Source organism: Ursus arctos, unplaced genomic scaffold (assembly GCF_023065955.2).
Source record: "Ursus arctos isolate Adak ecotype North America unplaced genomic scaffold, UrsArc2.0 scaffold_27, whole genome shotgun sequence".
NCBI lineage: Eukaryota > Metazoa > Chordata > Mammalia > Carnivora > Ursidae > Ursus > Ursus arctos.
In genome coordinates this window covers 24479830-24507829 of record NW_026622952.1, presented here as the reverse complement: position 1 = coordinate 24507829, position 28000 = coordinate 24479830, and the positions used below count along the sequence as shown (strand labels likewise).

Genomic DNA, 28000 nt, shown 5'->3' with positions numbered 1-28000 from the left:
ACAACTCACAGGTGCAGGTAAAATGTGTACTATGACATCACTGCTCAGTTTTAGAAGCATTTGTGTTCCGCCATGAATAACCATTTGATGATGAGGAATCAGTCAGACTGGGAGTGACAACACTCCCCTTGTTTGCAATTGCCTTTCTCCGTTTTTGGTAAAGTATCCGCTCCGTGCCATGTGGGATTCTAGGTTCTCTGCCAGCACTAACTCCTGTAATAGTCATGATGACCCCCAGTAGGTGGCTAGTCTGATGACAGAGAAGGTCCCATGTAGGCACTGCGATTTACTTGAGTGCATGCATGTGCCGTGGGCTGAATTGTGTCTTCCCAACATTCATGCACTAAATGGGACTGAATGTGGAGATAAGGCCAATAAGAAGGTAGATAGGGTTAAATGATGTCCTCAGAGTGGGTCCCTGATCTGGTAGGATTAGTGTCCCTGAAAGAGGACACAGAAGGCACGTGCCATCTGCCCCATAACAGAATTGGACAGAACCTTGATTGGGGACTTCCGCATGTCCAGAACTGTGAGAAAGCACATTTCTCTTGTTGGATCCACCCAGTCTGGGGTATTTTGTTATAGTGGCCCAACCCAACTAAGGCAGGATGTGAGGTTTCTCCGAACCAAGTGGCAGGGGTGGATGGTGCTGGCGTTTACATCACCCAACCAAATCTCACGTCCCTGAGACCCTCGGCTCAGTGCCATCTCCTGTACCCTAGCTGTTTGGGGGCACAAATCACGAGGCTTTTACACAAGAATATCTTACAGTGATTGTGACACAGAGGGATTTAAGCCCATTGGCAAAAGATGGCAAGCATTTTTTTGGACGTATATTTGACCCAATATTATCTCCATGTTTGGCAAAATTCAACATGCTTTATAGAGTCTGAGGTGCAGGCAATGGGAGAAACCCTCCTTCAGTCTGGGCTTGGTATCTTAGGGGAGGCATCCAGTCTCCTCAGTTGCAGGAGAGACTGACATTCACGGGGCCCGATCTAAATGTTCTCTAGGAGTCCGGAGAGCAAAGGGTGTCTATACTGGCAGAAACTCACCTGGAGCTCTGCCCAATAGATTTAGCAGAGGGAGAACAAAGCAGTGTTTTTGACTCAAACTTAAGCACATGACCAGGTGGGCCCTTTGACAAGGTCACAATGTTCAGTGAGGAATACGCCCACCAGGTATATAAGGGAGCATCCGTGCTAACACACCTGAGCCCTGTTCCACGTCACCATCATTACAAGGAGGACAACCAAGTGTTATGAGTTCTGGATATAGAGTTAATAGGAAGTACACAGCACTAGCCAAGGAGGGTCTCTCTCTCTCTCTCTCTCTCTCTCTCTCTCTCTCTCTCTCTCACACACACACACACACACACACACACACACACACACACGTCTTTAGTCAAGTTAGTCCTTAGATAGAACTATCAATATTTAGGAAGTAAAGGAGGCAGGAGAACAATGACCAAAGACGATGCAATCAGACTGGTCCAGAATGCACCATATTTAATGGGACAAATGACCTTCCTCCTCAACACAAAAGTACTGGGAGGGAGAAAAGGAGGAAAAGACTGACAGACTAAATGGGTCTTAAAGATGTAAAAACCAAATGTAATGAGTAGAATTCATTTGAATCCAATTTGAATAGATTGATGTCTCAAGATATTTTTGAGACAACAAAAAATGTGTCATGGATATTATGTAATAATTAAAACTTATTTGTGGTAAGGACGATAATGATGTTGTGGTTCAGTTTCTCAAGTGTGTTGTGGCGGGGCGCCTGGGTGGGTCAGTCAGGTGAGCAGCAGACTCTTGGTTTGGGCTCAGGTCATGATCTCAGGGTGGTGGGATCATTGGGCTCCACTCTCAGTGGGGAGTCTGCTTGAGATTCTTTCCCTCTCCCACTGCCCCTCCACCTACTCATGGCTCGTACTCTCTCTCTCTTTTTTTAAAGATTTTATTTATTTATTTGACAGAGATAGAGACAGCCAGCTAGAGAGGGAACACAAGCAGGGGGAGTGGGAGAGGAAGAAGCAGGCTCCCAGCGGAGGAGCCTGATATGGGGCTCGATCCCAGAACGCCGGGATCATGCCCTGAGCCAAAGGCAGACGCTTAACTGCTGTGCCACCCAGGTGCCCCCCGTACTCTCTTAAAATAAATAAATAAATCTTTTTAAAAAGAGGTGTTTTTAGAGAAACATATTTGTGGGTGAAATAATATATCTGTGATTTGCTTTAAAACACTCTATTCTTAAAATGCAGTTGGTAAGATGTTGGTAATTATGGAAGTTGGGTGATGGGTACATGGATTTCATGACACTTTTACCTCCATCTTGTGATACTGGAAAAATATTTTATTTATTATTTTTATTATGTTCAGTTAGCTAGCATACAGTACATCATTAGTTTTTGATGTAGTTTTCAATGATTCATTGGTTGTGTATGACACCCAGTGCTCATCACCACATGTGCCCTCCTAAAAATAACATGCTGTGGGCCCCTGGGTGGCTCAGTCGGTTAAGCGTTTGCCTCTGGCTCAGGTCATGATCGCAGGGTCCTAGGATCAAGTCCCGTGTGGGACTCCCTGCTCAGTAGGGGGCCTGCTTCTCCACCTCCCTCTGCCTGCTTCCCCATGCTCCTTCTCTCCCTCTCTCAAATAAATAAATAAAATCTGTAAAAGAAAATAATTTTAAGAAAACTTATTTGTACACTATTTAAGTAGCAGTTTAAATACTTCACTTGTGGTGACTTTTTATAAACAAAAAGTGAAGTGCCTGGGGACACTGGTGTTTCTCTTCCACGCCCACTGGGGAGGGAGGCCTGTGAACTGGGGCCTGACCAGCTGGAAGTCATTAATGCCAAGTCCTGATAAGCAGGATGGAACCTTTATGCACTTGGGGGCCGTGAGTGCAAGGAAGCTTGGAACATCAAGAAACCCTTTCTTCCAGTGAAGAGCTAAGAACAACAGAGACCACCCAGAAGCTGTTTCAGAAAGAAACATGTTATTCTGGCTGAAACTTCCAATCTGCTGTTTTCTCACGTGGCCAAATTCGGGGTCCTCTTCAGCTAATGCCCTGGATCCGTGGATCCTCTGGCCCGTGGCACTCACCACTCTGCCTCGCTTTCTCTCTCTCCCTCCTTACCTGCTTTGATTCCGCTTTTCTGCACCTTGTTTTATTATTCTCTATGTTCTGCTTCCTTTCACTTCCTGTGGGCTCCCCTTCCTCTGTCTGCTCTCCTGAAAAGCTCCAGAATTCCATCCTTGCCCCTTCATCTTTTGCTCAGTCCTTCCCAGAGAATACACGCCACTCCGGTCACATCCATGCTGTCAGGTGGAAACAATGTGCTGAGGGCCCCAGATTGTCTCCATCTCCACACTCCCTTAAGAGCTACGTGTATTTCCAGTTACATACAAAAACAAACAGTCATCAAAACAAAGAGGCAACCTACAGAATGGGAGAAGATATTTGCAAATGAAACTACAGATAAAAGGCTAGTATCCAAGATGTATAAAGCACTTCTCAAACTCAATACACGAGAAACAAAAAATCAAATCAAAAAATGGGCAGAAGATATGAACGGACGCTTTTTCAATGAAGACATACAAATGGCTAACAAACACATGAAAAAATGTTCAACGTCAATAGCCATCAGGGAAATTCAAATCAAAACCACATTGAGATACCACTTTACACCAGTTAGAATGGCAAAAATTGACAAGGCAAGAAACAACGAATGTTGGAGAGGATGTGGTGAAAGGTGAACCCTTTTACACCTCTTACATAGCAGCAATGTCCACAATAGCTAAACCGTGGAAGGAGCCGAGATGCCCTTCAACAGACGAATGGATAAAGAAGATGTGGTCCATATATACAATGGAATATTACTCAGCCATCAGAAAGAACAATTACCCAACATTTGTAGCAACATGGAGGAGATTATGCTAAGTGAAATAAGTCAAGCAGAGAAAGACAATTATCATAGGTTTTCACTTATTTGTGGAACATAAGAAATAGCAGGGAGATCGGTAGGGGAAGGAAGGGAAAAATGAAGGGGAATGGTAAACAGAAGGGGAAATGAACCATGAGAGACTATGGACTCTGGGAAACAAACTGAGCGTTTCAGAGGGGAGGGGGTTGGGGGACTGGGATAGGCTGGTGATGGGTATTAAGAAGGACACGTATTTCATGGAGCACTGGGTGTTACATGCAAATAATGAATCATGGAACACTATGTCAAAAACTAATGATGTACTGTATGGTGACTAACATAACATAATAAAAAATAAAAAAAAACCCACTGTGTTTTACAACACAAAGACTATTAGAAACTATCCTAACTTTTATTTAAGAAATGAGTTGTTTAATTAATAATAATAATAATAATAATAATAATAATACCTTGGCTAAATGGGATAAATAACTACAAGTATTGTTCACTTTTTTCCTATGTATACACCATATAACACATGAAAATTTGGGGGGGGCTCACAAACGGGTCTGCAATAGGTTCTCTGAAAAGTTTCTTGAAAGTTCAAATTAATATACAGGAAAACATCCAAGTAGAATAAAAAATGAGATACTACATGCAAAATAATCCCCCATTAAGGAGTACACTAAATCTATTTGTGAAATCTTAAAGATTTTTGACTAACTTCTCTTACTAGGTAAAATAATTTTTTTAAATTTCATTCATTACTGTCGTTCAATACATTTGCAAGCATATTGGATATAAAATAGCACGTTCTTTTCTAAAGGGTGGGATCCATGAATGCTTTGTAAAACTTATCCATTCATTTCAAATATTTATTGAGCACTTAATAAAGAAATGTCTTTAAAGCCCAAAGAAATTGGCTGCAAGTAGTGGACTTGGGGAATTGCCCAGGCAAAGGAAGGGAATTTCGCAGGACAATATCTAGCAACCCTTCCAGTAGGTCACTTACCGAGCCCCCGAATGCAGCCACTTTCTCGTTTACTATAAACAATGATGTCCTCCTGCATGTTAGGCACAGTGCTGGGCATGTGGTAAAAATTTAGTGGGAGATTTAGACAAGTAGATAGAAGGACTGTGAGTCACAGAGGTAGGGCGCAGAGGTCCATGACGGAAAGCTAAGCAGCCTGGGGACAGCATGTAGCCCCTGGGCAGGACACACCAGGGCTTCCCGCATCTGTAGACTGAGGGTAGAATGGAATTAGCCAGGGCAGGGTATAGGTCGTCTTTATGCCCCAATGCAAGAGAAAGCCAAACATATTGAAAAGGCATCAAAGAAAAAAAAAAATTTTCCGAAAGAAAACTTTTGTATGGTGTTTTTCAGGAATTGTAACAAATTCTCTTAAGGAGACAAGAAGACACTATTTAACACACATCCATTGGAATAGGTCATCTGGGGAGGCTAAAATGAAGAAAATGGAGTAACTTAATTTAGAAAGACATGAAAATAAGCAACAAAACAAACTATAGACAAAATCCCCTCTACACTCATTCCAGTTTTTCTTTGGAAATGTTTCTTTCTTTTTCTGTTTTTTGGGGGAGGAGCAGGACAATAATCAATTATTGATTAGTGGTAAATATATCAAATACAGCATACATCATGGAAAAAGAATTTTTGGATTAGAGGCAGAAACAATGACGTTCTCACCATGAAACTCCAAGAACTTAACACAGAGCCAGCACAGACGCATTTAATAGTGATTATTACAATACCAATGATACTACTATTATTGGAGTACAAGATGGACTAGAAAACATCGGTGGGTTAACTCTCTTATAACACAGCACCTAAACAAACTTTAGGTATAAACTTAGCTCAAATAGGGCATTTATTTGATTGAAAGTAAATGGTAAACATGTGAACTGTTGCAGTAGAATGAATTTTTTTCTTATCGATGACTGATTTTAGTCATCAGCTGTTTGTGCAAACAGATTTCCTGCCCTGATACTCTGCTTTGGTCACATACAACATGCATTTCCTCAATAACAATCGCTCTCTTTATTTTTATATCATTCCAATCTTAAAAGTGAATTTTAGTCATGTTTTAATGAGCATGTTCTTATTATAGCTTTTTTTTAAAAAAATAAAGCTTTTCAAAAATTCATTTGAATTCTTGCCTATAACTTTGAGGTGTCCTTACCAAACTTGGGGGGTTGTTTTGGGCACCACTTGTCTTGCAGTTGGAATGACTAATTCCATTCTAGACATATGACGTACGAGTGTGTGCATGTGAGAAGCCTGGGTCGCTCAGTCAGTTAAGCGTCTGCCTTCAGCTCATGTCATGATCCCAGGGTCCTGGGATTGAGTCCAGCATTGGGCTCAGCAGGGAGCTCGGCAGGGAGCCTACTTCTCCCTCTGCCTGCTGCCCCCACTCCTTGTGCTCTCTCTTGCACTCTCTCTCTGACAAGTAAATAAATAAAATCTTAAAAAAAAAAAAGTGTGCATGTGTGGTGTGTATAATTATAATATGCCACGAAGAACTAATATTAATAGCATATTCATTTAAAATAATGTTAGGTCTTCAGAAGACTGTCATTAAATTTAATATGGAGTGGTTACATCTACATTTGACCCTTGACCAATTCAGGGGTTAGGGATGCCGACCCCGCGGGGTTGAAAATCAGTTTGGCTTCCCCCAAACCTCTTCATAGCCTATTGTTGACTGGAAACCTTACCAATGACATGAAGAGTAGATTAATACATATTTGTATATTCTATGTATTATATGCTGTATTCTTATAATAAAGTAAGCTAGAGGAAAACATGTTATGAAGGAAATCATAAGAGAAAGTACATTTATGGTGTTGTGCTGTATTTATTGAAAAAGATCTGTGTATAAGTGGACCCAGGCAGCTTAAACCCATGTTGTTCAAGGGTCAACTGTACTAGAAATTAGTCTAATTTTCTAAATGCTAATATAAGTATTTCAGAAAAATGTCTATAAATTGCACATAAAACCTTGAAATAAAGTGTAGCTTGCTGCAGGTTCAAGATGTCAATAGTAAAACACAAAATCGTTTTCTGCGGCATGGCAGGGAGGCTCTGGGAAGTAAACTTATGCATATCCACTCCTAAAGCCTTTTGAAAACTGATAACAAATAGTGGTAAATTCTTAAGATGATCACCTTTGTTCATAAATGATGTAATTGTTGTTACAAAAAAGAAAATTGATTTTGGGTTTTGTGCCCTAGTTAAGTACTCATTGCCCTGATGACTTTTTTTTTTTTTTTAAACTTGGGACACAGGTAGTTTGCCTCAGTGTCTAGAATCATTCTATAATTATCAAGAACTCCATTTAGTTTTCAAATCTGTAACACACACAAAGAGAAGCCTTCCAGGTAGCCTAAGCCATGAAAATACTCCCTTTATCAACCACCCCTGGGTAACCCTATCTTTTCTTCTCTGCAAAAAAGAACAAACTATGAATTGATCCCTTTGGGGTCTTCCGCTGTAAGAGAACGATAGTGGTGAGGTTGTAAAGCAGATAAGAAAATAATGTTTTTATTAACAGTATGGGCTTTTCAAAGAAGCTCAAATCAATTTCAAACTCTGTTATAAGCTCTGTTGTATTAATTCCCTTAACACCTTGATGAAAAAATATCAGTAAATATAATGAATTCCCAATATGCAATATAACTAGGGAGCAAAATCATAGGGCATAAATAACATTCCCAAATGGACTATAAAATCTTAACTTCTTTAGAGAAATAATGCATATGAATCTGAACTATGAAAATGAAATTTTGAAGCAGGAGCATATCCTAATTGTGTAATCTGGAAGAACAATAACTCCAAACTTGTAAGAACAAAACCAAATCAGACATTACTTGTTTTGAACGATATGTCTCTAACCATCAGGTTTCATTCTGTACTGACTGCGTGCTCCACAACGTGGCCCAGAAATAAGATGTATTCTCGATGTATGTGGCTACGTTTTACAGCGTGTGAATTGCTTTCACGGGCATTACTCGACTTGGCCATGAGATTGAACCCGCCCCCTGTGCTCCCCCGAGCTGGGGATCTTGCACACGTTCCTGTACCTCTGTGTTGCTCTGTTACCCGAGTGTAACACAGACATGGTGATAACGTTCCTCTCAGGGGACTGTTGAGAGGACTGAAGCTGTCACAGTGCCTGGCACAGAGCAGTGACACACGGCTGAAGACCATTCTCACTGTGGCTGTGAGATCATCCCAGCAAACACAAGAGTCAGGACGCATCTGCAGACTGAGGTGTGGCTCGGGTGGCTTTTCCTTAGTTCATGCTGATGGGGTCAGTGCTTGAACCCCTTTGTTAAGACTCTAGGGCAGACATTTTTGTATGCAAGGCTACGTCTGACATCCAGAAGCCCATCGAGGCAGTGCAGACAAGACTGGCATGCGTGGAGCCAAGGGCATGATCAAAGTCCACATAGTTAGCCACTGGGCACATCTGTGTTTGTGCCAACCACCACAGCGGGAGAAGAGAAAACAAAGACTGAGAGGGGAGGTAAGAGGCTTCCCAAAGTGAGCAGCCTTTAGATGGAGACTGAAGGCCTTGTAGGGCCTGCAGCTCTAGAGGGAGAAGACGGCCCATCCACAGTGATAAAGAGCGCCAGGCCCGGGATAACAGAGCAGATGGGGATGCGGTGTCCAGGGGCTGCAGGGGAGAGGAGCCGTGAAGCCAGCCTTCACAGAAACACGCAGAAGAATTTTTATTCCATGGGGTTGAGGATACTGAAAAAGAGCTGTTTTGTAGCTGTGTTTAAACAAGGTAGCAACATGCTTGCCGGGACATTTGGGGAATGCGAGAGTGAGGCTCTAAAGATACTTCATGAAGTAAAACAAAATTATGTACAGTCTGAATCAGCCCGGGATTAACAGTGAGTTTAGGAAATACAGCCTGATCAACTACCATCCGCCGGGAGAATGGGAGATCTGTATTTTCCTTCTCGTGCTCGCCAGGGCATATCCTTATGCGGTAAAACACCCTGTACCCTCTAAATTTTAAAACTGTCAACTATTTATTTTATTTTTTATTTTTTTAAAAGATTTTATTTGTTTGACAGAGAGAGACAGCTAGGGAGAGAGGGAACACCAACAGGGGGAGTGTCAGAGGAAGAAGCAGGCTCCCAATGGAGCAGGGAGCCCGATGTGGGGCTTGATCCCAGGACTGTGGGATCACGCCCTGAGCCGAAGGCAGACGCTTAACGACTGAGCCACCCAGGCACCCCAACCGCTGAAATATTTAAATACTCTCTCTATGTCTCTTTCTCTCTTCATCCCTCTTTAACTTAAACGCATGAGCATCAAGACTCCACTTTATTTGTCGGAAGCGGCGATAAAGGAAAAAGTGTGGAAAAAAAAAATTAAAAATTAAAAAAAAAAAAAAAAAACCACAACCATGAGCGAGATTAGAGTCCATAGAGGGGTAGGTGATTCAGGCCAGGACTAACAGCATCCTTAGAAAAGAAGGAAGACAGGAGACAGGAAGAGCGGCTGATATACTTTTATCCTCAACACACAGAGAAAGGAATGACTGACACAGAGAAAGGAATGGTTTGTCAAAAGAAGATTAAAGAGGGCTTTCTCTGTGGGAGTGAGACTACTGATACTTGGCAGACGAGGAAATTTGTAGAAGAGAAGACACTTGTCTAAGGTGAGGGTCCTACATTCGGGCTGGACATGACAAGTTTGATTTTACAAAGAGATATTTAAGCAAAAGTTTTCTGTAAGTAGTTAAAGGACATGTGGATAAGACACAAGAAAAGGTTGAGATTCAGACATACACGTGACGGTCAGTGAGACAGGAGCTTTGTTCAAACTTCACTGACGCTGAATATAAATCTCTAACAGTCAGACAAGTTAGGTGAACCAAAGTTTTCATCTCAAAATTACAATGTTTGTCGTTATACGATGAAGAGTTTTCTGCTCCAGTTCCATTTTAATCACCTGAATCAATTCTATTCCAAACCATGTTATTTTGGGCAAAATGGCAATCGGTAAGAAAGCACCAATGACTCAGTATTAACGTGCATAGGATCTATAAAATATCTCATGGGGATATCATATTGATGGGCGGGTCAATAGATCATTTTTTTTTTCCCCATGAGGGACAAGCAGATAGTATAAGAAATCTGGATTTTCCTGTCTTTCATTATTTTACCTGTCCCCACACCATTTCAGTGACACCACAAAAATCAAGAGCATTTTCTCTCCTTTCCTTTATACCCAGAGGCTATAAATGTCTGGCCTTTCATCTCATCATGGTGTTGAATACAGATTCCTAATTAAGATGTCCAGATTAACATTTAAAACAGGGAACACAGTCACATGCTCTTAGAACTATCCACAGTGCTTATCAAGACGATCAGGATTAAAAGAGTTAAGAGTTTATCATTAAGGCAACACACCAAACACTCTTCAGACTGAATTTCAATGACATGAAAAAAAATCCATGAAAATATTACATTTCATCAGGGTTTTATTTTCTCTACCTGTGCACAGGTAGAGAAAATAAAACCCTGATGAAATATATATATATATTTATATATATATAAATTTATATAAATTTGTAATAAATTTATATAATTAAATAAAAAATTAAATAAATTTATATATATATATAAATAAAACCCTGATGAAAAATATATATATAGAAAGGTATTTGAGGTATTTGTATACAAACACACACACACACGCACACACACACAAAGCCACCTACCTGATTGATTTTTAAATGACACCCAAGGAATGTATACAATCTCAGGGATTAACAATCCCTATAACATGAATTTTCTATTTGATTAGGAATTTGACCTTCTGAATATTAACCAATACAGTTAAAATTACTGCTACAATATTAGGTTTTGTGTATCTTTAACTTAGGTATTGTTTTGACCAAATAAGGTATAATTTATCAGAAAAAATAATCAGGATTTTGATTCTTTGTTATCAACTTAATTTTAATCAAGTAGTTGACTCAGTGGGGTTCTAAATAAGCCTTGGGGAAAATATTGAAAAATTCCACTTACCTGAGACAAACACAATGACATGTCTCAAGGCATGCGGAACCAAGACCTTATCTAAAATGAATTAAAGTAAGTGCTAAAATATAGTAAAATAGTCATGGAAGGAAGCAGCTTGAGACCCAAACTGTTCCTCAGTGCAACCCTAGAAATGTTTTGAAGATTAGAGACACACACTCAGCTTCTCATTTGTTGCTGAATTCAGTGTTGGTTTTCTGGTGATTTGTTTTCGCCTTTGTTTGATCCGCACTGGAAAGAGTCCCCGTTCCTATGCCTTATGCCTCTTTAGTGTCACCTTGCCCCCATCTCTCTGGAGCTCATAAAGAGTGACATGAAGAATATGCTTCAAACATAACTTAAATGATATGAATTACATATCTGCTATTTAGAGGTTCATGTCAGTGTTCACTAGGACGGTCTTGAAACTGGAATGTTACAGAGAAGATTAGAATGGTCTCTGCACAAGGATGACATCCAAATTTGGGAGGGTGTTCATGTTTTTGTCAAATATATTTCAATAAAAAATAAAGTACATATTCAGTAGAATTTTAAAAGTTGATTATAAACTTTTAAACGTGTGACTTTAATGTCACTATTTTAATTCATAATATAATTTGTTTAAGATAAAATCATGATCAATCGTTGCTATTAACATATATATGACCAGAGTGCCCAATACATGTATTCATTCAACGAGTAATTCTTGGGGGCACCTGGTTGGCTCAGTCAGTAGAGCATGAAAGTCTTGACCTCAGGGTTGTGAGTTTGAACCCCACATTGGGTGTGGAGCCTATTTAAAAAAACAATAATCATAATAATAAACAATTCTTGAATGCCTACTACATTCCAAGTGCTTTCCTAGGTGCAAAAAATATGGAAATAAAAGTGAATAGTCTAATTGTAAGAGCTCAAACTGTAGCAAACAGATAAATATTACACAGTCCTGAAAGTGTGGTGATCATTTCATATCTTCATTCTTGAAATAACCATTGAGTGATTGGTATGAGCTAAGCAATCCTGCAGACATTGGGAAATAGTTTGCTGTATGGAGGGCAAGAAAGGGCTTTTCTGTGCACTCACATTCTGGTAAGGAGACAGACCAATGTGCAGATTAGAGATAGAGATAGAATATACATATATATTAGTTCTTATATTGATGTATATTAACATATCCCATGATACGTCAGATGATGTGTGCTACAAGAAAAATAAGCTAGGGATAAGAGGAGAGCGAAGGGTGATGGGTGCCATCTTGTGTAAGATGGGGTAACTGCTGTGGCTGGAGCCCTGCAAACGAGGGGTGGATGCTAGGGATGAGGTCACAGAGGATGAGAGGAGTGGACAGAAAGTTCTGTCTTTGTTTAGGTTGCTCTGGAGACCCAGACCCTTAGCTCAGATTGGGGGTAAGAAAAAGCTTTCAGGGCAAGGTAATATCTAAACTGAGCTTTTGAGGATCAGTAGCTGTTCATATAAAAGAAAGGAGGAGTTCTGAAGAGTGTCCCATAGGGAGCAAATAGCCTTGGCAGTCATGGAAACAGAAATCCCAGGGCACGCTGCAGACCAGCAGGTATCATAGTCATACTGCTCTGATGACTATCAACTTTAATCGCAATGGTAAACTGAATCGTACGTTCTCTTTGTCATAGCTCTTGAAGAGGCACGATACATGCAGGTGGGACATGGAACAAATTAAACAGACTAGCACGGAATTTCACTGAAAATGTTTCATTCAACTGAATTCATACCTTTGAAGTTGACCCTAACATTTCTTCAAAGATTAAGGACTGACCCCACCATATATATGTTTGTGGAAGCCATTTTGTACAGAAAAATTGGTAATTATTCCTCAAAGTCAGAATGGTTAGAGGAATAGATATGAATGAATGAGCAAAAATTGAAGAGTTGGAAACATAAGTTAAAAAAAAAAACAACTGAGATTTAAAATAGCATATTATACAATTTGAGGTAAAACTTTGTCTTCTGTGTTTTCTTCTCTCTTACTTTGCTATCACTTTGCCTCTTTGGATAATAAGTGATCTCCTTCCTGGCCCCACTTTTCATAGTATTTCTCAGTTCGGAGGGCTTAGCTGACCACAGTGTTCTCTTCTTGGGCTGGGCAAGACCAGAGGGTTGCCAAGTGCATTCTGGTAAAACACTTATTTGTACTTCCATCCACTTATTCATTTAACGAATGGTTTTGCCCCAACTGAATATTGGCAGTGACAGTCCCAAGTTCATGATTCTTGAGCAGAGGAAATTTGACTTTTCAGGAGGCAGAGGGGAAGGCAACTTGGATGACAATATTCAGTGACATGAAAATCATGACCTGGTAGAAACATCACTTGTTCATTGACTTACCCATTTGTTGTATGATTTATTCATTCAACAGGTATTAACTAAGCACCTGTTCTGAGTGAGACACTGTACCAGGAATTGGGTATAAAGAGGAGGGAAAGGAAACCGCACATATCAGATCTCACTTAATCAATCACAGGGTTTCCTGATGCTACTCTGGCCAATTTAGAGAAAATGACACTGGCATTAGACCATCAACAATGCAAGGCATTTGGGTGATGCCCAAGTGTGACTTTCCTCCTCCTCTCCTGACATTTGAGGGCATAAATATGTTGGCATGTTAAAAATCTACCCAAAGTTATGGAAAATAGGAGGTCCTCTTGCTTGGTTATTGTTATACCCTGAAGGACCTCCCTGGGCTTGAAGTCAAGTACTCGTCTCAAGACATGGAAGCTGCTTGATTCACCTGTCACCCTCACCTGTGCACCCACACTCGTTTCTCATCTGCAACTCTACAGCAGCCTTCTACCTGATCTCCCTGTTTCTCCTGTTTTCCTGGAAGAGTCTACTCTCCCAACAACATTGTCTGTGATGTTTCTAAAACCTAAGCAAGATGAGACTTGTTCCCCCAATAAATATACCTCAGTGACTTACTACTCCACGTTGAATAAAATCCACAGCCACTGGCCCCATGTAACCTGCTACCTGACTCCCTAAACTTTTTCTCCTTCCTCCAGCCATTTTTTCTCTCCTCATGTTACTCTGGCCCCACTGACCTCCTGGCTGTTTCTGGAAGAGACCAATCCCGTGCCACCCACCTGCCTGGAAAGCTTGTCTCTTCTGGGCTCAGCCCCTCTCTGTCTACCAGAATCTGCCAAAGCTGGTTGAGCAGATGGGTCTTCCTTGACCAACATAATGTACACAAGTATCCACCACCCTCTTCTATCCTCTGGTCCCTATATTCTTCTTTATTACTTGGCATATTTGTTCATCAGCACTGAGTGCACCAGAATATAAGCTGTGTAAGGTCAGCGGTACATCCACAGATTTCAGAACTACGACAAAAAGGTAGAAGGCACCCAATGAATATTTGTTGACAAAATAAATGAACGTCCATGGGGATAAACTTGCTTGCAATCTCCGAGCCCCAGCTGACTCTGGGTGAAAAGGAAGTAATACTGCCCTCCCTACCTACATGGTAAACTTGTAGGCAGGAAAGCTCTTTGTAAAATCTCAGGTATGATATAGTTATATATTTTATGGAGGTTTTAGGCATCATAACTGGCAGTAGTAATCAGCTTTCAAAACCCTCTTAGGATTTTGATTTCATCAGATTGAGTAGTTTAAATTCCTTTAAAATTCTAGTTTTATGATCCTTTGTTTATGGCTAGTCTTTTTCTCCAAAGCATAGTAAGATTCTGATTTATTTTTTGTTTTCATTTTGAAGCAAAAATTGATGTGCTCACATATTTTCCCCAAATCGCTTCACGTGCTTCAATTTCAAGAAATGTGTTTCAATCAGGCCAGGCCCAGGGAAGTGCTGGAGGCGGGGAAGCCATTCGCGACACCCTGCGCCCTGCTTCCTTGTTCCTTTGTGCACAATAACACTGACTTTCTTCTCATCTCCTAGCAAATTCTTGCTTGTCAAGGACAACAACTTGCTGCTACGTGAATTCAGGTTAATGTGAAGATGACTGTAAGCACCATCATCGTCGTCATTATTATCCTTATTTTCTTTTGCCTTCACTTGAGAAGACAGGACTGGGAAGAGGAGTCACTTCAGCCAAAGGACTGGATTTGAAACATGGTTCCAACAAAGTGAGAGCATGCGGAGGGAAGCCTTGTTTTTCAAATATTTTTTTTCCCCCAAATCACACCATATATACAATTGTGTCTAAAAATTCTGGATTGTATTTTATGCGCAATCTCCTACAGCTCAGAAGACATAGCTTACCATTTTAGATGGGGTGCCATGACACGTAGTCAGTTTGTACAGGGAAGCTGTATTCCGGCTGTGGTCATTTAGAAAGCATCCCAACTGTTTGTTTTTTGTTTTGTTTTTTGTTTTTTGGTTTTTTTGGCAGTGTTTTTAAAATGATAGATTTTTATTTTATGCATACTCAATAAAGTTTTCAATGTGTATAAGTGGTTTATTTCTATCTTTTTCTCATGGTGTTAATCATATCAGTGTGTTGATGATGGCGTAGTTTTAGTTTCATTGTGTTGACGATGTTAATGAAACTAAAATAATTCAAAACAAATATACAAGAGGTTAAACAAAACCTGGAGGACATAAAGGAAAGCAAACACCTTTCACTCCTTTCAAAGTATATTATTCCAAAAGCGTTGATGTAGCTTTAGAGATTTTGACAGTGTCTACTTTGTCTTAAATCATTTTACCAAGATCAAACCTAAGGAAAGGAATCTTGCAGTTAGAACTTTGTAGAAGTGAACAGAAAAGAGCCTGACATATCCATAAGATTTTCACAAAGTTCATAATATTTAAAAAATCTAAACATTAGATCAAAGGGCTTTAAACCGTAACTCAAACTGACAGAGAATCTTAAGGTCTTTCTGACAGCTCTTGCCCAGAATAACTGACCAATAATTATTTTATCCGTTTTACGTGCTGTAATGTGTGTCAACATCTAACATATGCTCCTACTTTCTGGTTACCGCATCTCAGAAAGAGTATTAAAAAAATCAATGGTATGTTTATACCAGCGTATGAGAGGCACATGTTAAACACGGAGAAAGTTTGCAAGATGTTTGATTATTAAACATAGCCCTTGTTTAAATTATATAAACTTAAAATTAAATCCATTACTTTAAAACAGAGGTAATAATTCTTCAGCTCTCATACATTCCTAATCATTTTATTGTATTTGGCCTTGTTCTGCACCCTTGAGGCTGGCTACTTCCACAGTATTTATCCGGTGGAGATACGACCTAAAGGAGTTTTACTGCATATGGCTGTTCAGTGACGTCATATTGACAGCAAGAAACTGCCTACCATGGAAATATTTACACCAGACAGACTGGGGAATATGTGTCCCTCACATAACTCACGGTTAAACAATTACCAGCACACCACTGATTACAAGAGACTTAAGAAAACTACCGCTCCACTTTCCAGGACCAAACCCATGGGTTTCTTTTTTATAGAACTTTCTCCAACCACCCCATCCCAAAGCGAGTCGATGATTCTTTTCCCCTTCTTAATTCTTATATCTCCTTCTAAATATATTACACCTATCATGTTTAAATTAACTTACTTCTTTAATGTTTATTTCTCTTTCCCTCTAGAGAGGGAACTTCCATGGTATATTGTAGACTTGCAGTAAGTGTTTATAGAGTTAATAGTAAATGAATCAATTAATTAGTATAGAGAAGGAAGCGATTAAAGGAAATTCTTGTGCTATTAGACCAACAGGATTTCGGTGCTTGTCTGGAAAGGCTCAGATAGAGAGAAGATAATCATTCTATCACATATATCATGTATCTGAATCGGAATAAATATTCTTATATGCATTTCCATTGGAAATCTTTCTCCATGTACCCCTTCCAAGTCTGTATCCTCTACAATCCAGCGTAACAGGTGCACCGAAAACGAGGCAGATGCTGAACAAGAGAGACACAGTTCCATGACTTAGTATAAGACAATTACTTAGCAAGAATGTAGGATGAAAGCTTTTGAAGAAATAGCCTCATCTCTCCTTAGTCTCTAGGCACAACTTGCTCTTGCCTCATGACAAGCAGGAACTTGTTTAACAACGACCCAATCGCAATGCTCATAAACATTTTACAGGAAAAGCATTCGCATCTTCAATATTTCACCGAGAGCCTGCCCTCTCAGTATGCACATACTTGATTCAGAAGTTAATTTTAACTTGAATAACTGAGCTCCCTCAACCTAGGGGGCACTGGCAACTTATACATAAAGCATTTATGGTGTGAGTTATTTTTAACTTACACCCAATCAGCCAGCTTGCTGCATAATAGGAGTATTGGATTTTAGTCTGCAAAGAAATTGGAGCTATTCTCCTGAGAATAAAGGCACAGACACGTGCAGTAGCCACTGGTGTGGCTCATGCCATCACCAGGAACCCTACAAACTGCCATGTTGTCACACTGCCTGACATTCATAATGAAGATTTTGATGCAAGGTAAGATCTGGAGGTGTCCTCAATAATGTCAAAAGCAGACTGCAATATGGTCATCTTCATTCTGTTAGTTGTATGTAATCCATGTTAATTTACTGCAAACTCATAATTCAGCAAAAATGTCACATTCTCTAAATGTGGATGTGAATATCATTCCTTGAATAGGATGTAAAAATATCTTATATGATGCAGTAGGTGAACAGATAATACCAGCTCAGTAGAAGCCATCATTTTCCAAGCAGGTCTCCTTGAAATCAGAGATCTTTAAATAGAAAAGGCTGTCATGGTTGTTACCATTATTATTATAAACAGAGCAAAAGATAATAATTACTGTTAAATATATCAGCAGTGTACATGATTCCGTAGCTAATGCAATACTCTTACTAATTAAATGCTTACTATGTGTCAAGCTCTACGCTAAGCATTCTCAAAACAATGTCTCATTTAATACCATAGTAATTCCACATATGCACTAGTCTTATCCCCATTTCACAGAGAAGGAAATTGAGTCGAGAAGATTTGCCAGTGCTGGGCACACAGCCAGCAGAGAGGGGAGAGTGGGACAGACCCCAGCCTTGCTGGTTCAATAGCCCTTGCTGTCCATCTTCTGAAATTAAAAGGCAACTAAGGGGGCACCTGGGTGGCTCAGTACGTTAACTATCTGACTTTGGCTCCAGTCCTGATCTCAGTGTCCTGGGATCCAACCCCACATCACTGGGATTGAGCCCCCCCGCCCCCCGCTTTAGGGTCCCCACTTAGCAGGAAGTATCTTGTCCCTCTCCTTCTGCCCCTCCCCCTCCCGGCTCATGCTTTCTCTCTCAAATAAATAAATAAAATCTTTAAAAATAAAATAAAATAAAATAAAAGGTAAGTTAGGTTTCCAAACAGGCAGAAATGACTCCAAAATAAGGGCACAGAAAAGTTCCCAGGACACTTCTCAAACAAGTAGAGTTGGAAAGGATGGTTTTAGGACAAACCAAAAAGGAAACACTTTTTAAGTCCTCAAAGATCGTGAATGCATGCAATGCATTTGCTCTCATGGTTGTTCAGGCAGGGAATAGAAATAGGCCAGAAACCCAAGAGTTCAGATCAGTCTACACGGGAGGTTCAATTTTTTTTTTTTTTGAAGATTTTATTATTTATCTGACAGAGAGAGAGAGAGAGAGAGCGCACAAGCCAGGGGGAGGACACAGGGAGAGAGAGAAGCAGGCTCCCCACTGAGCAGGGAGCCCCCGATGCAGGGCTTGATCCCAGGACTCCAAGATCACGACCCGAGCCGAAGGCAGACACCCAACCTACCGAGCCACCCAGGCACCCCTACAAGGAGGGTTGTTAATGCTCGGGGATGCAGAGATTCGGAGGATGGCGGAACACCTGCCTGCATTTCTATCACTTGGGAAATCCCTTCGGCCTGAAACCCCCTGTGACAGGGATACCAGTGTCTCCCCTCACTGCCCGCCCAGTGGTTCTTCCAGCACAGTTCTCTCTATGTGTCTTCTGAAGCAAGGTCCTTTCTCATCCCCACCCTAAACCAGGTGCAGAAGGACAGACCACCGCTTCCGGTCATTGTAGCACCTAACGTGCCCCCTCCACCTTGCCCCCTTCCTCCTCGGGGAAATGCCGCTGTTACGTACATCTTCGTCCTGTTAGAGCCCAGCACACACATGACTCTTGCATGTAACGCCCACGGCAGGTACTCAATAAATATGCAGTGTGGGGATACTATTTCGTTTCTCTGTTCATGAACACATGAAGACTTTGGGTGGAAAAAACACAAAGCTGAGAGCCAGTGGTGCTATGGCCTGAATGTTTGTGTCTCCACAGCTTCATATGTTGAAGCCCTAACCTCCAACATGACAGTATTTGGAGGTGAGGCCCTTGGGAGGTAAAGAGGGTTAGATGAGGTCATGGGGGTAGGGTCCCAGTTGGGATTAGTGTCCTTAGAAGAGGGACAGGGCAGAGCCCTCTCTCCTCATTGCCTGAGGAGACAGTGAGAAGGTTGCCATTTGCAGGCCAGGAAGAGAGCCCTCAGCAGAGACTGCATGTGCCAGCACCTTGGTGTGGGACGTCCCAGTCTCCAGAAATGTGAGAAGCACGTGTCTGTTGTTTACACACCCACTTTATGGTATTTGATTATAGCAGCCCACGCCATCTACAACAGTGCTGTGTCCCCATTATGCACAATCCCACTTGCTTTCATCACGCAAGGCTCTTGACTCTCTCAGCAACCCATCATTGGAAGGAAAGTCCCGGGCATTATGGCCTCAGCCCCACTGCCTGCCAACCTTCCTGTCAAATAGACAAAGTAATCATCGACCCCTTTGGCTTCAGTACTTTATCACTGATGACAAATATAGACATAAGGAATATTCATTTGATTAGCACCTGTATCTCTTAATATATTTATATATTCTGAAATATCTTAAGAAACCAGGAAGTAAATTAGGTTTGAGTTCTTAAAAAAAAAAAAAGTTTATTTGTCTGGATGATTGTGAATGCTTGTTTTCAGACACTCATGATGACACACTTCATTTTCTCTTTGGCTTTAGCTATACCTGAAATAACGTGTTTATTTCCTTCTGCTGGATTTTATAATCTTTTCCTCCTTTATCCACACTGCATTATGTATGGAAATAAACAGTGGCTGCGGAGTCAGAGGCTGTTGCTTTGATCCGTGGCCCTAAGGACATATGGCTGTGTCACCCTGGGGCACGTTAGCTAACTTGAGTGTTCATTCCTGAAAATGTGCACAGCGTTAGCTCTGTGTGGCGGGTTGTTGTCAGAATAGAAACAAATCTGTACTCTGCCCACCATGCTTAGCACAACCTAGGCACTCAATACAGTATGCTAATGATAGCCCTGTAAAAGTTGTTTCATTTTATATTTCATCCAATTTCATAAATTGTCTGAAAACCCTTTGTATCTCAGAAGCCCATATATCTTAAATATATAATAAAGAGATATACGCCCTCCCAAATAACTCACATCAAACACTATGTGGGGAATCTGCTACCCAAGAAGGTTGGCTCAGGTTGGGTTGTGGGGCTAAGGACCTTACATTACAGTGCATTAATCTAATTCAATTTCATTTCTATCAGCCATGAGATAACCAAAATGGGTATATAAATGCCATACAAATAAATAAAGGAAAATTACCCTTTAAAAGTAGATTAATGGCATGCATCTATTATTTATTCCCCAGAAAAGTTCTCTTTTAATCTAATTCTTCATGTCACAAAGAGACTTAGTAATCACCAGGGCTATTTAAGAATAATTCTTGAATAGATATGCGATTATTTACCCACCACACATACCCATCCACACGCATGTACCCAGTCCAAGGCCGTCCTAACACAAGTAACAGCTCTCACTGCTTCTTTGAGTTGCAGGGCAGAGGGGTCAGTGCACCCCTCGGAGCACCAGCAAGGACCCCAGAGGAGGGACCTCAGGCAACACCCCAGTGTCGCCATGGTGACCATTCTCAGGATGTAGCATTGGAGGCTTTGGAGATGCCTCGGATTGAAGCAAGCTTGAGATCGTTTGGCCACCTCTGCTTAGAACCACCCTTCCCAGCAGAAGTCCACCTGTTCACACAAAAGGAACTCTATCACCTAGCTCTCTTGGAGCTAGGCTGGGGAAAACTTATAGTGTTGTGGAAATCTGTTCTAATAGAAAAGCACTGATCTTTGTAAAAGTGAAATGTAAACCTCTATTCAGATCATATATGCATATTTCTAAAACAGTGGATCATGCAAAACTTAAATTGCTGAACTCAGAACAACCTTGCTGCAGCCATCCCATCTTTTTCTTCCAACATCAAATAGCGTCACCCTGAACAACTCTCTATGGGACCAAAGAAGAGGGGAGTGGATTTGAGCACCAGGAAAGTTGGATCACTACACCAAATAAAAATCTCCATGGGTGTGTGCCTCTCTTTAAAATATTTCATGCCTATGTCATCTTGGTGCTCCCCAGGAGCAGCCCATGGACTCTGGTGAGAAAAGATCAGCAAAGACCCAGCTCTTGCATTTTGTCTCCTCCACAGTCTTCCACAAAATCACCAGTGAGCTGTTTATTCTGGGCATCATGTCATCACCACTTCTTTGCTAAAGCAATTACACATAATGGTGTGAAGCTATCTGCCTAAGGGGAATTCAGAATTACACCACCACCACCCATATGTGCGCGTCAGCATTCTCCCACACCCGGGCATTTTAGCTCGTGGTAAAGCATGATTTTAGGTGGAAAAAAATGAAATACCTTTAAAGCACTTTTTTTGAGTATCATTTTTGTGCCTAGTCTTTCTTCTACTGAAAATATTTACATACTCTTTTAATTTAATTCCTATAGTTATTTTGTGAGGTTGTCATCCCTTTTCTGCACGAAGGAGTTGAGACAAAGAGGTTCAATGATTTACCAGTGACCCTACAACTAGTGATTTAGATTCAAATGGCTCTTCAGACTTCAGAGTCAATGTTCTCCAGCCAAACCATATCTGCTTTGCTTTAGCTTGATACCGATATTTTGCCAGGATTTTCAGAACTAAAGGATATTCATAAATTTTAAGCTAATAGTTTGCTTGCTTTTATTTAATATTATTATTTATTTAAAATGTGTATCAGAATACTACGTTTTAGAAAAATTGGAATCATGTAAAGTTTTCGTTTGATGTGGAGGAAAACCATGACCTACACTTACGAGAACACATTTGAATTAACAGATTAACACCAAATGGATAAAGTTTTCTTGATTTTAATTTAATGATGGCTTATTCTAAATATGGAAAATTCACAACTTTAAATATTTTTTTCATTTGAATGATTCTTTGATACTTAACATTCCTATTTAGATGCAGATTTTTTTCTTTGCTTGCCAATGACGTGCATATATTCTATCCTCTTTACATGCCATCCAAATCAGACTGCACTCTCTTACCCATGTTATTTGTTCTCTTTGGAATCCAGTTTGGGATAATGATACAGAAGTTAAAATAGTCATAACATACCACAGCTCAGCCGACTCACCCTCATTCTGAATGCTGCAGATTGTATTCCAAACTGGCTCTAGTCTTTCCATCAAAGCATTTATTATATTCACCATTTCTATGTATTTTATGCTATTCTGAATTTTCTATTTGAATTTGTAGAGAAGAACTTGGCCAAATTTTACCCTTCAGCTATCTTTGGAACCAAGTGCAACAAGCAAGTTCATTTTGGAACCAACATTTCTAGATTCAGGCAAACTCCACTTAGAAGGATCAACATATGGTGGGAATGTAAATTGGTACAGCTGTTACAGAAAACAGTATGGAGGTTCCTCAAAAAATTTAGGAACACAACCATATGATTAGACAATCCTGTTCTGGGTATATATCCAGAGGAAATGAAATCACTATCTAAAGAGATATCTGCACTAGCCTTAGTAAGAATAGTCAAGACATGGAAACAACCTAAGTGTCCATCAGTGGATAAATGGATAAAGAAGATGTGGTTTATATTTACAATGGAATGTTACTCAACCATGAGAAAGAAGGGAATTCTACCATTTGCAACAATATGGTGGACCTTCAGGGCATTATAAGTGACATGAGTCATAGAAAGAAAAATATTGTATGATCTCACTTATACTTGGAATCTAAAAGAGCAGAACTCATAGAATAGAGAGTAGAATGGTGATTGCCAGGGTCTAGGGGTGGGGGAAACAGCCCCAGAAAGATTATCAGAGGGTACAAACCTCCAGTTATAAGATGAATGAGTTCTGGGAACCTAATGTACAGCATGGATAGTTAATAGCACTGTATTATATTCTTGAAAGTTGCTAAGAAAGCAGATGTTAATAGGCCGGTGATGGGTATTAAGGAGGGCACATATTGCACGGTGCAGTGGGTGTTATATGCAAATAATGAATCATGGAACATTACATCAAAAACTAAGGATATACTGTATGGTGACTAACATAATAAAAAATTATTATTAAAAAAAAAAAAAGAAAGCAGATGTTAAATGTTCTCACCACCCTCCCTCCCACCAAAAAAGGTAATTATGTGGGCCATGGAGGCACTAACTAACCTAATTACAGCAATTATATCACGATATATACATGTATCAAATAATTATGTTGTACACCTTAAACTTACATGATGCTATATGTTGATTATATCGCAACAAAGAAAAAAAAGAAGGATCAAAATAATTTAAGTCTATTCTTGAAGTAAAAGTAAGAGACATATTGGCTATGAATTGATTTGCTGGTTTCATCATAAAAAATATAATGGCAGAGTTTGGGAATCACTCATTTGATTCCCTTGTTTTGGGAACACTTCAGTTGACTGATAAAATTGGATCCTGAGTTGGAAAAGTGAAGTCACTGCTTTTGGTTTTTGTTTTTTCCCAAAAGAGTGGCTACAAAATAAAGTTACCCTAGGGCTCACTTCACCCACTATATTGAATTTAATGACACAGCAGTCTAATTGTTTTTTCGACTGTACACATTCCTTAAAACGGTTCTACACGTGATGAAAGTATCATTTGATGCTAAGCTTGGGCTTGTTTCTGTGAAATCGAGCTCGGCTCATCCACCTGAGTTCTTGGCTTCATGGATAATGAGAGCAGTCTGGAATACTCACTAGGAAAGTACTGTCCAAAGATTTGTCTTTCATGGGCGGCAGTGTGACCTCAAGGAAGAGCCTCAAAACCTCTAAACTTATTTTCACATTTGCAAAATAGGGAGGTGAGACCATAAATATCACAGGATCAGCTTCCTGCTTCCTTCCTTCTATGTGGTGGTCTCGCCAGAAATTCTTGAACAAGTGCCTTTTCCATATCCACACAGAAGTTCATTCAAACAGATGATGCCACCAGGAGGGGTACAGTGAAATGGGGGTGCGGTGAAGAGTTATGTTCAAGCACATTACAGAATCTAACAAAATATCCAGTCCACATCCAATAAGTACAGGATTATAAACAAATTTAAAGGCATGATTACAAATGTGATGTAATCAGCTTCTCTCCTTGAATGTCCATGTGGTGCCGTGTACGGGACCTTACGTCGTGGTATATCCAGGAAGAATTCCAATTTATACCTGTTGTTATGTCTAGCTTAGTATTTGTGCCAGAAGCCCCCCCCCCCCATAAAAAAAGACTTCAAAAAAAGCTCCAGTTTGGACAATAAAGCATATGGTTACCCAATGTGTGATAGGTGAAGAAAGTTATCTGTCACTTGTGGATAGATTGGATAAGACCATTGATGTCTTTGTCATTTCAGTGTATAATGAATAGGGAAGCCTCATCTACTCTATTTCTAATTTAAGGTTACTAACACTGACCTTTAAAATAAATTATAAAGAAGAATCATTATTGAGATATGTATAAGAAAAATAACTCTCTCGGTTTTTATTTTCTTGCAGATCTTCTCAGTGCAAATGCTACCTTTCTGCCAGTTTATTAAATAAACTAGTCTCTGAGGTGTCTGTTTGAACACTTCAGGCAGTACGGAGCACTGTTTACAGTTAGCTCTGAAAGCCCACGCCATGGCTGGTGATTCCCTGGGCCCTGTTTCTCTAATGAATGGCTCATGGCCCTTGGAAACAAGCAGCTTTCTTGAAGAGTTTGGAACCTTGAGTTATGGCAAAGTGCTGCCAGTAAAAACATTTGATCTTTGCTCCACTAAAGTCTCGTAGGAGAGGAAAAGATAGTGTGGGCTCTAGTGTCCATAACTGTCCTCAATGGTCAAGGTGCTGAGCGAGCAGTTTTGAGCACTTCCCCACCTTATTCTCATCCCTCTTCTTCCTTATTCACCCATTTTTTTTTTTTTGCTTATCTAAATTTAAAGACTTCTTACTTTTAAACCTGAAAATTTTAGTATCAATTTTTAGTGATTTCTTTGCTCATTTATTCTGCTTTTTTTTATAAAGATGTTCAGTGGGTTCAGACCATTGAACACGGAGTCTGTTTAACTGTTTAACTATTTTGAAGTATTTCAATACCTTATGTTCAGATACAATTAAATTACATAATACTGATGGCCATAAATTGGCCAGAATAAATATGTGTTTCATGAAAGTGAATGAACACAATAGTACATATTTATCTAAAATTACAAATATCGTCTCTTTTATTTTGAAATGGAATATAACAAAATATAAAGCACTGATTTTAAATGTGGAAAGTCTTAAAATTATTTTTTATAAATGCCAATAGAAAGTTTAATCATCCAGTGATTCTTTTTTTTTTTTTTTAAAGATTTTTTATTTATTTATTTATTCGACAGAGATAGAGACAGCCAGCGAGAGAGGGAACACAAGCAGGGGGAGTGGGAGAGGAAGAAGCAGGCTCATAGCAGAAGAGCCTGATGTGGGGCTCGATCCCATAATGCCGGGATCACGCCCTGAGCCGAAGGCAGACGCTTAACCGCTGTGCCACCCAGGCGCCCCCATCCAGTGATTCTTATAAAGAAGGGATAATATAATGTGTAGATGTGCTTGGCATTCAGATATTAGACCTTGGATCTGCTAAGTGCACTTGGGACCTTGGTTCCTTAACATAAAAGGAGGTAGTAATTACTGTTCAGACGAGTAATAAAAACTACTCTTTCTTGTGTAAAAATTTCCTACACTACATGTGCCTAATAAATACTAGCAACCATCTACAATCATTATATGATTAATATAATATATTATCAATATATCACATATTATTAAATATATTATTAAATCATATATTATTATATGTTATATAATTATATATTATTAAGTGATATATTTAATAATATATTATTAAATAATTAATTTAAAATAATATAATAAATTATATTTCACAAAGTGAAATCTGGGGGAAAAAAGCCATTTGGAAAAAATATATATACATTCTAGATTTTTCAGTGCACTGAAATTTAGTGTCACTCTTGCAAGATCTCCCTAGCCCAAGATTTCTCAATTTAAGAAACAAATTTACATTTTAAGCATTCTGGGTGAAACTGTAGCACGACAGAGGTTCTGAATTGCCATACAGAATGGAGATTACTATTAAGCTATAGTAATCAAGACAGTTCCATATTGGCAAAACTGACAAACTGGAAGGGAAGAGAGAGCCCAAAGACAAACCCACAAATATATTGAACTGATCTCTATTTGACAAAAAAGCAAAGGCAATTCAATGGAGAAAAGACAGACCTTTCAGCAGATGGTGCTGGAACAACTGGACATCCATATGCAAAACTCTGAATCTAAACACAGATCTCACATCCTTCAAAAAAAGTAACTCAAAATGGCTTATAGACCTAATTGTAGTATGCAAAGCTACATGACTCTCAGAAGGTAACAAGAGAAAACCTAAATGACTTTGTGTCTGGAAATGACATTTTTTAAAAGATTTATTTATTTATTTGAGAAAGAGAGCGAGAGAGAGAGTGGTGAGGAAGTGCAAAAAGAGAAGGAGAGAAAGAATCTCAAGCAGGCTCTACTCCCAGTGCAGAGCCTTACGTGGGCTCCAGCTCATGATGCTGAAATCATGACCTGAGCTGAAATCAAGAGTTGGACGCTTAGCCGTCTGAGCCACCCAGGTGCTCCAGGCTGTGACTTTTTAGATGCAACATTAAAGTCATGATGCATTAAAAAAACTGAGAGGTTGGACTTTATTAAAATTAAAATCCTCTACTCTGTGACTTTAGGAGAATAAGAAGGCAAGCCGCAGATGGGAAGAAGATACTTGCAAAATACATATCTGATAAAAGAACTGTTATTCAAAATACACAAAGACTCTTAAAAATCAACAATAAGAAAACAAACAAACCAATTAAAATGAGCAAAAAACCTGGATTGGCATCTCAGCAAAGATACACAGGTAGCAAAAAGCATATGAAAAGATGCTCCAAGAAAATGCAAATTAAACATCAAGTTCTCTTATATATCCGTCAGAATGAGAAAAATCCAGAACATTGATAACACCACATGCCAATGAGGATATGGAGCAATGGGAACTCTCATTCATTGTTGGTGGGCATGCAAAATGGTGCAGCCAGTGTGGAAGATATTTGGGTGCTTTCTTACAAAATCAAACATATTCTAACTCTGAGATCCAGGAATCACACTCAATATTTACCCAAAGGAGTTGATAACTTAGGTCCACAAAAAAACCTATGTGTAGATTTTAATAGGAGCTTTTTTTTTTTAAGATTTATAAATTTATTTTAGAGAGACAGAGAAAGCAGGAGTGGAAGAGGCAGAGGGAGAGGGAGAGAATCTCCAGCAGACTCCCCGCTGAATGGAGAGCCCAGTGCACGGGTCAATCTCATGATGGTGAGATCATGACCTGAGCCAAAATCAAGTCAGATGCTTAACTAACTGTGCCACCCATGTGCCCCTTAATAGCAGCTTTATTCATAATTGCTAAAATTTGGAAGCAACCAAGATGTCATCCAGTTGGTGAATGGGTAAATAAACTGTGCTCCATCCAGGCAACAGAATAGTCTTCAGCAGTAAAAAGCAATGAGCTATCGAGCCATGAAAAGACATGGGGGAAACCCTGCATATTACCAAATGAAATACGCC

General features: G+C 39.7%; 1 protein-coding gene and 1 non-coding gene across 2 annotated transcripts in view; one reads left to right on the top strand and one right to left on the bottom strand.

Moving 5' to 3' along the window:
• The window catches only part of CSMD1 (CUB and Sushi multiple domains 1), a 1583970-nt gene that overhangs the window by 609929 nt on the left and 946041 nt on the right, over positions 1–28000 (bottom strand). The gene's annotated exons all lie outside the window — the stretch shown is intronic.
• LOC113262301 (U6 spliceosomal RNA) lies at positions 11390–11498 on the top strand. The gene has a single exon (XR_003318750.2). It is a non-coding gene; the product is annotated as a U6 spliceosomal RNA (small nuclear RNA).